The sequence below is a fragment of the Schistocerca cancellata genome, chromosome 6 (genome assembly GCF_023864275.1).
Source record: "Schistocerca cancellata isolate TAMUIC-IGC-003103 chromosome 6, iqSchCanc2.1, whole genome shotgun sequence".
In the NCBI taxonomy this organism is placed as follows: domain Eukaryota; kingdom Metazoa; phylum Arthropoda; class Insecta; order Orthoptera; family Acrididae; genus Schistocerca; species Schistocerca cancellata.
The window spans coordinates 242,376,675-242,392,313 of record NC_064631.1 but is presented as its reverse complement, the minus strand read 5'-3'; the positions used below and the strand labels follow the sequence as shown (position 1 = coordinate 242,392,313).

Genomic DNA, 15,639 nt, shown 5'->3' with positions numbered 1-15,639 from the left:
CCCCATTCTTCTCTGTTTCCATTGTAAACTGAATTTTCCTATGCTGTTGGTTAAGGTGCTTGTGGAAGTTCTGTAACTCCTCTTCTCCGTGGGGCCAAATGACGAAAGTGTCATCGACATAGCGAAGCCAACAATTTGGACGTAATGGTGCGGACTGGAGGGCTGTTTCCTCAAATGCCTACATGAAGATTTCAGTTGCGATAGGCGATAGGGGTGAGCCCATAGCTACACCGTCAGTTTGTTCATAAAATTGACCTCTCCACTTGAAATAGGTGGTCGTCAGACAGTGGCGCACAAGCTCACATACATCAGGTGCCACGCGTTCTTCAATTTTCCGAAGCAGAAACAAAATATCAGACATGCTCGGTTCTACCAAGGATGCAGTTGACAAACTACACACAGCTGGCGTGTACGAAATTGGTTGTGCGTGTGGATTAGTCTACATAGGTGAGACGGGACGTCCGATTAGCACAAGGCTCTCGGAACATGAAAGATATATCCGCCTGAAACAACACACTAAGTCAGCAGTGGCGGAACACCGAGACGAGTGCGGGAAACCAATATTTTTTCAAGAAGCCCGCGTCCTGGCGAAACAGCCTCTCACTTTCAAAAGAAAGATCAGAGAGGCGATAGAAATAGCCAAAAGACCCGCCAACATGAATAGAGAGGACGGGTACAAGCTTTCGAGGTCTTGGCTGCCTGCAATAGCAGGGCTACGGAGCGGCGGCAGAGCCGTGGCGGCCCATGCAGACACGCGGAGAGCCGCAGTAGTGGTCGCGAGCACACAAAGCAATGGCACGCCGCAGCCGGCTTCTGGACAGCATGCAAACAGTATGACGTCACAGCCATCACCTGTTCGCTATTCGTCCGTCTCCTCCAATGGGGTGGATTAATATAAAGACCAATAGAAAACGGCTATTTCAGCCAATGACAGATAATAAAGGAAACACTAATAAAGCATACCTTTCACCCCTCCTCCTCCTCCTTTTACAGCCAATCAAGTAACGACACGGTTTTCTCGTGCAGCTATTTAAGGAACCAAGTGTGTTTCATTTAGCAGTTTAACGTAAGGCCCTGATGAAGGCTAGCTGCAACGCTGGCCGAAACGTTGGCGCATTTTAAATTATGACGATGCGGTCGGATACCCTGAAGAATTTTATTGAAGAAAACTTAAGAAGAGTGCATATTTCTGCAAATCTTTTCCTTGGCATGATGCTTTGAAAGAAAGGAGGTCCCTTATAGCTCCATACGTCTTTGTATGAAATACATATGCTCCACAAGCATAGAGTACTCTAACGAAATCATCTAGTTCTTCCAGGCTTGGGGATCACTCATTATTTCCAACTGTGCTGTGAGCCTTTTCTTCAGTGTACTTTGTTATCAGTTTCAGGATCGGGCCGCTGATATATAGACGCAAGGCAGAGAATGGCGAGTCGTCTATAACATATCGCTTGGCGTGTCCCGTCAGCCCCGATAGCTCCCGCAACATATTCTGGGCGCTGCGCCTATCTGCTGTGTTGCCTGGCTCTAGCCGTGTCCACTTGGTGCCACTGGAACTCTCCACTTCCTCGGCAGGGAGTGGATGCCCCACGGTGCTTCATCTACCTCGTCTACAATGAGCTGCTGCACATCTGGCACCCAACGCACCGCGACGCCGTTGCCGTCTTGTAAGTCGTCCGTAACACCAGGATAATCGCCACTGTCAGCTACGAATTGAATTGTATGTCAAAATTCTTTCTAACTGGTGAGAGATACGGAATGACGGCAAAAGAACAGCCATTGCGCAGTTTGACTTACTTGTTATCATTAGATGATTGCGTCTGAGTTTTGAATAAAGATTTTTTTATCAGTGACTTACCGACTTCATCAGGTAGGTGACCGATGATTCCTATGCACTGCCTTCCTCGTCCTCGTCCAAAGCCCCGTCCTGCGTTCCAAAGACGTTTGGCTCGTCGCTGGAAGGGACGTCTACACTCTCGGGTAGTATACTAAATCCGACGCTTAAAGAATACAAGCCGTACGGTGGACTCCACTCTCACTGGTTCAAAAAAGTTAGGCAGAATGGTTCCTGCTTACGTTGTGCAAGAGAAAAGCCATCGTCAGATGGATCAGATTCTGTTGTCAGATGGATCAGATTCTGCTTGCTGTTCATTTGATGCGTCTGAATCACTTGAGTCGGCAGTTTGGGGTTGGGTTGGGTTGTTTGGGGGAGGTGACCAGACAGTGAGGTCATCGGTCTCATCGGATTAGGGAAGGACGGGGAAGGAAGTTATCCGTGCCCTTTCAATGGAACCATCCCAACATTTGCCTGGAGCGATTTAGGGAAATCACGAAAAACCTAAATCAGGATGGCCGGAGGCGAGATTGAACCGTCGTCCTCCCGAATGCGAGTCCAGTGTGCCAGCCACTGCGCCACCTCACTCGGTGTGCTGGCAGTTTAAACTGGAACAAAATCATTGTCCTCCTCCGCATTCGTCTCACTACTGGATTCAGCACTCGATCGCATAGGTGAAACGTTCTTTAGACAGCCTATAGACAGCAAAGAATCTTTGCCTCTGTAAGGCCTCGTCGTCTTCCCATCGTAGCTTCCGTGACGGGAACTCGTAAAGATAAACTGCAAGCTAACGTCGTTGGCGTCATTATTGCCTCAGCCCGCTCGGCTTGATCAGACATACACTGACAGTAAACATTTTTAAGGATGACGCACCTGACATCTGCTGTCGTGTAAGAGAACTACACTCCTGGAAATTGAAATAAGAACACCGTGAATTCATTGTCCCAGGAAGGGGAAACTTCATTGACATATTCCTGGGGTCAGATACATCACATGATCACACTGACAGAACCACAGGCACATAGACACAGGCAACAGAGCATGCACAATGTCGGCACTAGTACAGTGTATATCCACCTTTCGCAGCAATGCAGGCTGCTATTCTCCCATGGAGACGATCGTAGAGATGCTGGATGTAGTCCTGTGGAACGGCTTGCCATGCCATTTCCACCTGGCGCCTCAGTTGGACCAGCGTTCGTGCTGGACGTGCAGACCGCGTGAGACGACGCTTCATCCAGTCCCAAACAAGCTCAATGGGGGACAGATCCGGAGATCTTGCTGGCCAGGGTAGTTGACTTACACCTTCTAGAGCACGTTGGGTGGCACGGGATACATGCGGACGTGCATTGTCCTGTTGGAACAGGAAGTTCCCTTGCCGGTCTAGGAATGGTAGAACGATGGGTTCGATGACGGTTTGGATGTACCGTGCACTATTCAGTGTCCCCTCGACGATCACCAGTGGTGTACGGCCAGTGTAGGAGATCGCTCCCCACACCATGATGCCGGGTGTTGGCCCTGTGTGCCTCGGTCGTATGCAGTCCTGATTGTGGCGCTCACCTGCACGGCGCCAAACACGCATACGACCATCATTGGCACCAAGGCAGAAGCGACTCTCATCGCTGAAGACGACACGTCTCCATTCGTCCCTCCATTCACGCCTGTCGCGACACCACTGGAGGCGGGCTGCACGATGTTGGGGCGTGAGCGGAAGACGGCCTAACGGTGTGCGGGACCGTAGCCCAGCTTCATGGAGACGGTTGCGAATGGTCCTCGCCGATACCCCAGGAGCAACAGTGTCCCTAATTTGCTGGGAAGTGGCGGTGCGGTCCCCTACGGCACTGCGTAGGATCCTACGGTCTTGGCGTGCATTCGTGCGTCGGTGCGGTCCGGTCCCGGGTCGACGGGCACGTGCACCTTCCGCCGACCACTGGCGACAACATCGATGTACTGTGGAGACCTCACGCCCCACGTGTTGAGCAATTCGGCGGTACGTCCACCCGGCCTCCCGCATGCCCACTATACGCCCTCGCTCAAAGTCCGTCAACTGCACATACGGTTCACGTTCACGCTGTCGCGGCATGCTACCAGTGTTAAAGACTGCGATGGAGCTCCGTATGCCACGGCAAACTGGCTGACACTGACGGCGGCGGTGCACAAATGCTGCGCAGCTAGCGCCATTCGACGGACAACACCGCGGTTCCTGGTGTGTCCACTGTGCCGTGCGTGTGATCATTGCTTGTACAGCCCTCTCGCAGTGTCCGGAGCAAGTATGGTGGGTCTGACACACCGGTGTCAATGTGTTCTTTTTTCCATTTCCAGGAGTGTATTAGGAGTGTCCCAGACAGAGGTGTAGGAGGTGTGATTGGGTGACTGGAGGTGGGGGGGGGAGGGGGACATGCCCACTGTGTAATACGTTACTCTGTGGCTTCCCAGTGTCACTCCGTAGGTCTGCATGTGGTTAGTCTGTAGAAAACGGAAAATGGTTCAAATGGCTCTGAGCACTAAGGGACTTAACTTCTGAGGTCATCAGTACCCTAGAACTTAGATCTACTTAAACCTAACTAACCTAAGGACATCACACACATCCATGCTCGAGGCAGGATTAGAACCTGCGACCGTAGCGGACCTATGGTTCCAGACTGTAGCGTTTAGAATCGCTCGGCCACTCCGGCCGGCAGAAAACGGAAAGCCGTGCTGGTATAAAGTATCGCCCGACCTTCGAATTCGTCATATTTCACGTTCTTTTCGTGTCGTAATATACTCCAACATCTCGTGAATAGCATCGAGGCACGCCCAGCAACTATTTAGTGTCTGAAAATCGATGCTATTTTTTTTGCATTCTGCCCACTCGTCTAATACAGGGTTTCTAAGAAACTGTTTTCTCGGATTGCTAGACAACAATTCAGACAAATAGTATTAACGGAGTTCCTTGGGTTTCTCCCGGCGTATTTGATAATCAAAATATCCACGGGTGTACTGCCGGTCTACAGTGTCCAACGGGCACAATATTTCTGCGATCATACATGTCGCCATTATCAGGTGAACTGACGGACTGAGCTCCTGTGAACGTGCAGGCACGGAGATCCGTACGCTGTGGCTGCTCAGGGGGAACTGGGTTCGGTCGTCTCACTCTAATTTCTTCCTCTGTCTTTAGAGGTTGTTTTCTGAGAAGGTTTTTGTCCCATTCGGACATTTCCTTAAATTTTTGTTTTGAGGGAGTTTGTTGGATGTGCTTGTCTTTTGTTTGTTCTTTTCTTTAGATTATTGTGGATTCTTTTCTGTCACTTCATTAGTAACGGGTCTATTTTTTTATTAATTATGCTAGGAGTATTGCTTTTGGTCTTTTGTACCGGTCTGGTACGTTGTTGTACCGACCAAGTGAGTTTATCAGATCGTTTGGCGATCTTTCCGCGTTGGCGTAGAACTGCTCCGCCAGGGTTCGGAATCGCGTGTTTAATTTTTCGATATCTGCCGCTATGTGGAGGTCTTCCGTCGGGAAGCGCGGCGGTGTGTGTAGCGCTCTTCTGAATGCTCTGTTCTGAATCTTTTGTAGCCGTTCTACCGTCGATCTAGCAGCGTAACCCCATACGGGGCACTCATACTCCAGAATCGGTCTAATTAGACTTCGATATACGGTTACCCCTGTGCTCGGGTCAAGGGAACTTGCACTGTTCAGTATTGGATAAAGGATCTGCATCCTGCCTAGGGCCTTTTTGCGGACCTCCTCGATGTGGCACATCCAAGTCAGGCGCTTGTCTAGTGTCACACCGAGGTACCTCGCTGTGTTTCTCCAGGGGAGGTTTTGGCCCTGAAGGTGCAGCATTTGGTAGGGTCTTCTGGGGGGGCGGCGTTTGCCGAGACGTCTAGTCATTAGCATGGCTTGGGTCTTCTCAGAGTTTAGTGAGATTCGCCATTGTTTGGCCCATTCGTCTGTCTTATTTAGGGCGGTTTGAAGACGTCTCGTGACCAGGTTCCTGTTTGTTGAGCAGGAGAAGAATGCAGTGTCATCAGCGTACTGTGCTGTTTGTACGTGTTGGGTGGTTGGTGTATCTGCGGTGTAGAGACTGTACAGGGTTGGACCAAGAACCGAACCCTGTGGTACCCCTGCATGTATTCTTCTCCTGCTTGACAGTGATGTTTCTACTTTTACGGAGAATGTCCTACCGGAGAGATAGCTTTTTATAAGTTTCACAATCTTTCCGGGGAAGCCCTGGGTGTACATTTTATGGAGTAGCCCGGTGTGCCAAACTGAATCAAAGGCTTTTGCCACGTCTAGTAAGACGATCCCGCAGTAGCCTTTGCGGTTGAAGCTTTCTGTGGCTACTTCAACCACCCTCATTATTTTTTGGGGGGCCGAATGTTGTGGGCGGAACCCAAACTGGAATTTGGGCAGGATTTGCTCTCTTCTGATGTGATCCTGTATCGGTACTAAGAGGAGACGCTCGTATAGTATACTGAGGGTAGGCAGTAGACTAATTGGTCTGTAGTGTTGAGGAAACACCGGGTCTTTTCCAGGTTTTGCGATCGAGACTACTTCAGCGTGATTACACTGTGTCGGGAATTTTAGCGATCGCGTAATTTCGTTTAGGATATCTGCTAAGTGTGTTATTGCCATGGGCGGGATACGTTTTAATAGTTCGTTGGTGAGCTGGTCGTGACCTGGTGCCTTTCTTGTTGGCAGCGATTTTATGGCACTCGCCACGTCTTCGGAACTGAGGAGCGGCGTGTGTTCATCGTCGTCGTCTGCCTCTAAAAAGGTGGCCAGTTGTCTGCGGACGATTGCGACGTGTTCTCTGTCCTGTACCTCTGCTGGCGTAAATTGTTTTTCGAACACGTCTGCGAGCGCATTTGCTTTATCTTCAGTGCTGAATTGCAGTCCACGTTCGCCATGCAGAGGGGGCATTTTTGCGCGTCTTCTCGTGAACTGCTTTGTGGCTTGCCACAAGCTGTGGTCATCTAGTTTGAGAGTTGATAGTCGTTCTGACCATTGCTGGTTGCGATACTCAGTGAGTGCAACTTTCAACTCTCTTTGTAGTCTGTTGAGCAGCCTCCTCGTGTTTTTGTTCCTAGTAAGTTTCCATTCTTTGGCGATCCTGTTTTTGTGTCTGATTTGGGCGAGCAGGTGCTGGGGGAGCTGCCTGGAGCGGGGGGCTCCCGCTGGCACAGGTGTTGCTTCCTCAGCTGCTTGCAGGATCGCTTTAGTGAAGTCTTCCAGCGCTTGTTCAGCAGTCTCTGCTGTTGGAGGCGGGGCTTGGGCAAGTTCAGCAGCTATTTCGTTGCTGAACTGTTCCCAGTTTGTTCGTTTGTAAGTTGTGGTGCGCTGTGGGAGCGAGAGCCATTCTCCCATGTCGACCTCTAGGATAACTGGATTGTGGTCCGACGACATCCTGTTTATCGAACTGGCAGACACAAAACCCGTAACGTGTTTCGTGAGTGCGACGTCGAGGACGTCCGCCCTGTTCCCGTTGTTTGGGATGTGGGTGGGCTCCTCAGGTCCCCATACCTGAAACTGGTGGATGCGCGCGAGTCGTTGCAGTTGTCGACCAGCTCTGTTGCTTACTCGTGAGAACTATACGTTTGCTCGATTTACTCTTGATTAACCCAATCGCTGGTTCCCAGGCCTTGCTAAGATTATAGCCACAGTCACGGTTTATGAGGTCGCCATTGGTGCGAATTTCGATGTCCTCTCTAACAACGCTGTCCCAGTATCTCGACGTCTGTACCAGAAACCTCGTGCGTTCATACTCCATAGCGTCATTTTCCGACAAACAATGTTCAGCGACCGCCGACTTGCTCGGATACATCTGTCGAGTGTGCCTCTGGTGTTCACGGCATCGACCCTCGACGGTACGTATCGTCTGACCAATATACGACTTGCCACATTGATACGGAATCTGGTACACGCCGGCCTTCCTCAAACCGAGGTCATCTTTGGCGCTCCCCACCAGTGCACGAGTTTTATTCGGAGGACAAAACACAGTTCCGACCCGCTGTTTCTTCAAAATGCGGGCGATTTTCCCCGAGAGTGAGCCTGTATATGGAATAAACGCAGTGCCTACCTCCTCCCTCGTGATTTCATCCATCTCCACATGTTGTGCTGTAGTGGTTGGGCTGAGAGCACGTTTAATCTGCCACTCTGAAATACAGTTCTCAGATGTTCCAATTCCTGGGGTAGACTGCGTCAGAGATAGTGCGCGCCCTATGTACTAGAGTTTTAAGTACCCCATTGCTCTGTGAAGGGTGGTGGCAGCTGTCTACGTGCAAATACAGATCAGTGTGCGTTGTCTTACGATACACCCCATGACCTAGGGTACCGTCAGTCCTTCTCTTGACCATGACGTCAAGGAAAGGTAATTTACCGGGGCGCGGACAGCGGAGGGAGCGCTCCGCGGGCGGAGGGTATTTAAATCGGCCGCCGCCGCGACCAAACCCAGTTCCCTCTGAGCAGCGATAGCGTACGGATCTCCGTGCCGGCATGTTCACAGAAGCTCAGTCCGTCAGTTCACCTGATGATGGCGACACGTATGATCACTCGCTGAGTAGCAGTCGAGGATTGAGCATCGCTCCTCTCACTCGCTTACTGTCAGTCATAGGCCCCCGCTTGCACGGGAGACAAAACAGGAGATTATTCGGCTCTGCTTTTATTAAAGCATTGGCGGTAACTCGCGTACAGGTCTACAGCAAGCAACGGCGGGCAGGATCCATTGAATTGCGACGCCTGACAGCGGAATTGTCGTGTCCTTTTCGTTCTGCGGGATGTCGAGCTCCAGTGGTGCTTTGAGGTCGAAGCGGTCAACCGCTGTCGATAAAAAGCGCGTCTTGTCGTTGCCGCGGGCCGCGTCGTCGGCCGTCTCGAGCGCCCCAGCTGCCGCAGAGCCAGGCTCTGCTCCCCCCAAGAGTAGGGAAATTGTGGTCCAGGACCTGGAAGCCGGCCGCGGAACCGCAGAAAAGGTTTCCGCCGCCGCCGTCCAGACCTCCGCGTCCACGATCATAGTAGGGCCAGCAATGCAGCCGGGAAACCTAACGGTGCCAACGAAGGCTATAACTGGCACCCCTCTGGCAGCGCCCCCCCTCCCCGCTCCGGACATGGCAAATAACACAGCAAATAATGCCATCCTACACAGAACACCAACAACCTCATACATCGTCAGTACTTGTAATCCCACCCCTCCCTCCCCTCTCCTAAGTCCGCTCCTGCTTGCTAGCACCACCAAAACCCTTGCCTCATACATTGTTTCCCTGAATAAAAGCAAGCAGACGCCCCGTCAGCCGATCGCAATCCTCCCCAAACCCACCACCTCTACCCAGACCTCCACCAGATCCAAATACCTAAATCCCCCCCACACAAGTCCACCACATCCAAGCAGCGGCGTGTAAGGAAGGACAGGAAGGAGAAGCACTCCAAGGGGAAGAAGCAATCTACCACCCCCACCCCAACCGCTTCCACACCCTCTGAGGAGCCTGCGCCCCCGACAGCACCTGTCGTCGCACTGGGAGGGGACCAGGAAACACCGGCACTGGAAGGGAACCGTGTAACCGGGCAGGACTCGGATGGTTTCGTGCTGGCGAGGAAAACGTTTCGCCAGCCGAGGCTTCCGCCAGCCCGGGGAGTGGAACCCACCCCTAACAGATTTCAGGCAGTTGCTGATGAGCCAGAGACAACAGAAAACACAACACAAACACAGAACCAAGTCGCCCACCATCTCCCCCCGATTGTCGCAGAGTTTCCTCAAAACTACGAGGAGCTCTTCGAGTTGCTCAAGACAGAAATCGGGGGAGGCAGTTTCCAGGCAAAACCCGCCGGTGGAGACAAAATAAAAGTCACAGTACACACACTCGAACACTACAACACAGTCAAAACACTATTCAACACAAAAAACATACCTCACTATACATTCCCCACAACAAAAACACGAAACAGAAACATAGTTATTAGAGACCTTCCAAGACGACTGTCACCCCAGGCAATCAAAATAGACTTGACTGCCCAGGGGTACGTCGTCAAGGTGGTCCAGCAGATGGGCAGCATAGACAGCAAGTGGCCGCTGTACCAGGTAACACTCCCTGACATACCGCAAAACAAGAGGGAGATTAAGATGGTCCTGGCTGTGCCTGTCACCACGGAGCCGCTGCGCCGTAAAAACAATACGGTGCAGTGCTTCAGGTATCAGGGTCTGAACCACATCGCTGCGCACTGCACCATGCCAGTGAGATGCAGGAAGTGCGCCGAGGCCCACGACACTAGGACATGCACACTAAAACACACGGACCCACAAATAAGGTGCGCGCTGTGTGGCAAAAACCACACAGCGGGTTACCAAGGTTGTGAGGTCCACAAAAGACACTCACAGCAGGCAAAGGGCGCAAAGGCCGTCCCCCACACACGTAAACAAAACACGACAAACCCAACCAGTCACACAAGAAAACAAAATACAAAAACACACACAGACAAGGCCTGGGTAAAACCAAGACCGGACACACCCAGGGCAACCTATGCAGAAGTGGTTTCTCCTCCGAGAAACCATGAAAGCGTGGCCCTGTCACCACAACACCAATCACAGTCACAAGAACAACACCGGGAAACACACAACAACAACGACCAGGTCCACCAAGACAGAGGAAGCTCTAGGGAACACCACACACAGTCCCCACCCTCGGATCAGTTGTTAGGCGTTATGGTGCAGACCATGAACCTCGTCATGGAAATGATGAGGGAATTCAGGGAAGCCCAGAAGCAGAACACACAGATTCTCGCTGCCCTTCAGGCAACAGTCCAGCAGTCGCTCCGCTCTGCGACTTCCTCAGTAGTATCAAAACCCCATCATGGATAGACGACCAAACATCCAAGGCCTGACAATGTGCGTCTTTAACGCAGACGGCATTGTTAATCAAGAGATCGAGTTCAGAGAACTCATGAAGGAGTTCTCCATCGACATATGCATGATGGGAGAAACCCACCTAAAACCGGGAATAAAAGCGACAGTTCCCAACTACGTTAGTTACCGCAAAGACAGGCCAACCCAAGGCGGAGGAGTGGCCATATACATAAAAAGAGGGATCCCCCACCACCAGGTATTCTTACCAGCTACCAATAAAATCGAAGCAGTGGCGGTGGAAGTAGCCACTGCCACTGGACCTCTAACAATCGTTGCAATCTACCGACCCCCACAAGACCAGATAGATGAGGAAGACATAGCAACTTTAGGGCAAATTGCAGGCAAACTCATAATAGGGGGCGACTTCAATGCCAAACATCCTGATTGGAATTCTAGAGTAACCTCCAGAGCAGGCGCCAGATTGCAACAACTAGAGCGCAACCACCATTTCGAAACATGGGGTCTAGTCGAGCCCACACATTTTCCAAAAAATGGAGGCAGGCCCGACGTGTTAGACATAGCTCTCACCAGGAGGATTACGGGGTTTGTGACCGCAAGGACAATCAACAGAATGTCCTCCGACCACAACCCAGTGATTCTAGAGGTCGACGTGGGAGAATGGGTAGCACTCCCACGGTACCAGACGTCTTACAAACGTACAAACTGGGAGCGATACCGAGAAACTGTCGCCTCTGATATCGCTCGCGCTCCGCCACCTACTGCCGAAACAGTAGAACAAGCGCTACAAGACCTAACAGGTACCATCCTGCAGGCAGCAGAAGAGGCCACCCCTCCACAAAGGGATGGCCCGCCGCCGCAAATACAGCTCCCGGAACACTTGCTAGCTCAAATTCGACATAAGAACAGAGTGGCAAAAGAGTGGAAGATAACCAGAAACCAGGCCACAAGGAGGCTGCTCAATCGTCTACAGAGAGAGTTGAAGGTAGCGCTCAATGAGCACAGAAACCAGCAATGGCAAAACAGCCTCACAGCCCTCAAAGTAGACGATCAAACACTTTGGCAAGCAACCAAACAATTCACAAAAAGACGCGCCAGGATGCCGCCACTGCACGGCGAGCGGGGTATGGCCTACAGCCATACTGAAAAGGCCAACGCCCTCGCCGACACTTTCGAGAAGCAGTTCCAAGCGGCAGAACCCCAGGATGACGAGGATGAAAGAGTGGTCCGTCGTCAGCAGGCTGTCTTCCTCAATGCTGAGGAGGACCCAGAAGATGAACCCACAGTTTTTGCCCCTGAAGACGTGGCAAAAGTAATTAGGTCTCTCCCCTCCAAAAAGGCGCCAGGACATGACAGTGTCACCAACCAGTTGGTCAAAAACCTCCCACCCACGGTGATCGAACACCTAGCGAACGTCTTCAACGAGATTACTCGTACCTGCGAGTTCCCAGCTTGCTGGAAACACGCGGAAGTGGTCGCGATACACAAACCAGGAAAAGACCCTCTATTCCCGCAGCACTACAGGCCGATTAGCCTCTTGCCAACTCTCAGTAATATCTATAAGCGCCTCCTGCTAAGACCCATACAGGAACATATTACCAGAGAGCAACTTCTGCCGGATTTCCAATTCGGATTCTGGCGGAACCACTCTGCCCCACAACAGATCATGAGAGTGGTTGAAGCAGCCACAGAGGGCTTCAACCACAGAGGCTACTGCGGGATAGTGCTACTAGACGTAGCCATAGCCTTTGACTCAGTATGGCATAGAGGGCTACTCTACAAATTGTACACACAAGGGTTCCCCGGGAGCATAGTTAAGCAGATCAAAAGCTATCTCTCGAACAGAACTTTCTCTGTCAAAGTAGAAACAGCCACCTCCACCAAGAGGCGTATTCGTGCTGGGGTGCCACAGGGATCGGTCCTGGGGCCCGTTTTGTACAGTCTGTACACTGCGGACACACCAACGGCCCTCCTGGTGCACACCGCTCAGTACGCTGACGATACAGCCTTCTACACAAGAAACGCGAACAAGGACCTGGTCATCCGTAGGCTACAAAGGGTCTTAGATGACACGGAAACTTGGGCCCGTCGCTGGCGAATCACCATCAACTCTGAAAAAACGCAGGCAATGCTGATTACCCGTAGGCTCGGAAGGCGCGAACCTCCTCAACGCCCCCCCCCCCTCCTCCTTCACCTAATCGGAACCCAATTCCCCTGGCGCAGAACCGCCAAGTATCTTGGCGTAACCTTGGACTCTCGTTTTACGTGGAAACCCCACATAGACGAGGTCCATAGGAAGGTCTGCGCCAGAATGTCCATCCTGTACCCAATCCTCAACTCATCCAGCTCCCTTCCCTGCTCAGTAGGAGTGAACGTATACCAGGCCCTGATCTGGCCAGTCATGGAATACGCGTGCCCTGCCTGGGGATACGCGGCGAAGCAGCACCTGGACAAACTCCAGAGGCTGCAGAACCGCGCCCTCAGGGGGGCACTGCGTTTACGTCTTGGATTCCCCATTGACGATTTGCATGCCGCTGCTGAAATCCCACTCCTGAGAGAGCGTTTTCAAGACCTGGCAAGGGCCTTCTATGAAGGTTCTTCCAGGTCGGGAAACGCCCTCATCCACTCCCTAGGTCGGTATGACATGACCTGCGATAAACACAATCGCCCCATGACGATCTTCAACGACTAAGTTGAAGAGAAAATCCTAATATCCATTCCCAAATCCTGCTCCTACCCAAATTACCACAACTATCTCGCCAAACCTCAGGCAAGTACCAGACACACACAGAACAATCATCACATCTCACAGACACCAAAAAGTACAGAAATAATCACACACACAAGTACACAGGGGAGTAAAAGCCGAAAGGCTACAAACTCCCCCTCACACTTCCCCAAAAAGGGGAAAGTAATAGATGAGAGCAGCAGCAGCAGCAACACGTATGATCACCGAAATATTGTGCCCGTTGGACATTGTAGACCGGTAGTACAATCGTGTATATTTTGAGTATTAACGGAGTTTATTAGCGTAAGTTAAATTGACAATACTTAACTTTGCGTACTCACAAAGGTGTGTCGCAAGCAAACGGCGACATGCAAATAATCAGTGTCCTTCGGTATATACAGTTTCAATGCAAGCAAAACAATACAGTTCATAAGTCACTGCTGTAGCGTTTGCCTGACTGCTAGTGTTTCACTCCGGCCATGAGTAGGCGGCTCGGTGCTCTTCGTATAGATGCCGCTCCTGTTTGGTGTCGTCTTAGTCAGCTGGACTATGCATTTATCGCGCATCTCTCTCCCAAGACAAAGTTCCAAACTACTGGAAAAAAGAACAGGTAGCTCCTGCGTATAAGAAGGGCAAAAGAACGGACCCCTAAAATTACAGACCAATATCCCTAACATTGGTTTGCTGCAGAATCCTTGAACATATATTCTCAATTCGAATATAATAAATTTTCTTGAGACCGAGAAGCCTATGTCCACGAATCAGCATGGTTTTAGAAAGCGTCACTCATGCGAAACTCAGCTTACACTTTTCTCACATAATACACTACGAACTATGGATCAATGGTAACAAGCAAATTCCATACTTCTAGATATCCGGAAAGAATTTGACACGGTACCCCATTCCAGGCTCTTTTTAAAGCAGGTACGAGCATATGAATAGGTTCACAGATATGTGAGTAGCTCGAAGGCTTCTTAAGTTACAGAGCCCAGTACGTTGTCCTTGAAGCCGAATATTCATCAGAGACAAGGGTATCGCCAGGAGTGTCCCAGAGAAATGTAATAGGACTGCTATTATTCTCAAATGATTTGGCGGACAGGGTGGGCAGCAATCTGCGGTTGTTTTCTGATGATGCTGTGGTATACGGTGAGATGTCGAAGTTGAATGACAGTAGTTGGATATAAGATGACTTAGAAAAATTTCTGGTTTGAGTGATGAATGGCAGCTAGATGTAAACGTAGGAAATTGTAAGTTCATGCGAATGAGTAGGAAAAACAAATCCGTAATGTTCGGATACAGCATTGGTAGTGTCCTGCTCGATACAGTCAAAATCGTTTAAATATCTGGCGTAACGTTGCAGTGCCTGCGATGCGAAATGGAACAAGCATGTGAGGATTGTGGCAGGAAGGCGAATGGTCGACTTCAGTTCATTGGAAGAATTCTAAAAAAGTGTGGTTTATCTGTAAAAGAGACAACCTGCAGGACGCTAGTGCGTCCTATTCTTGAGTATTGCTCAAGTGTTTGAGATCCGTACCAGATCTAAATGAAGGATGACATCGAAGAAACACAGAGGCGGGCTGCCAGTATTGTTACTGATAGGTTCGAACACGTCCAAGTATTACGAAGATGCTTCGGGAACTCAATCGGAAACCCTGGAGTGAAGGCGACATTCATTTCGAGGAACACTATAGAGAAAATTTAGAGAGGCGGCATTTGAAGCTGACTACAGAATGATTTGTGCCTCCAACATACACTGCGCATAAGGACCAAGAAGATACGAGAAATTGGAACACGACGTAGCATGGACTCGACTAATGTCTGAAGTAGTGCTGGAGTGAAATGAAACCATGAATCTTGCAGGGCTGACCATAAATCCGCAAGAGTACAAGGCTGTGGAGATCCCTTCTGAACAACACACTGCAAGGCATCCCAGATACGCTCAATAATGTTCATGATTGAGAGTTTGTTGGCCAGCGGAAGTGTTTAAACTAAGAAGAGTGTTCCTGGGATCACTCTGTATCCATTCTGGACGTGTGGGTTGTCGCACTCTCCTGCTGGAATTGCCCAAGTCCGTCGGAATGCACAATGGACATTAATGGATGCAGGTGACCACACAGGATGCTAACGTACGTGTCACCTATCAGAGTCGTATCTAGAAGTATCACGGGTCCCATATTACTCCAACTGCACACGTCCCACACCATTAAAGAGCCTCCAACAGCTTGAACAATTCCCTGCTGACA

General features: G+C 50.7%; 1 protein-coding gene across 1 annotated transcript in view; it reads right to left on the bottom strand.

Annotated features, from left to right (window-relative positions):
• Positions 1-15,639, bottom strand: part of LOC126088265 (uncharacterized) — a 178,243-nt gene that overhangs the window by 142,987 nt on the left and 19,617 nt on the right. The window lies entirely within an intron of this gene.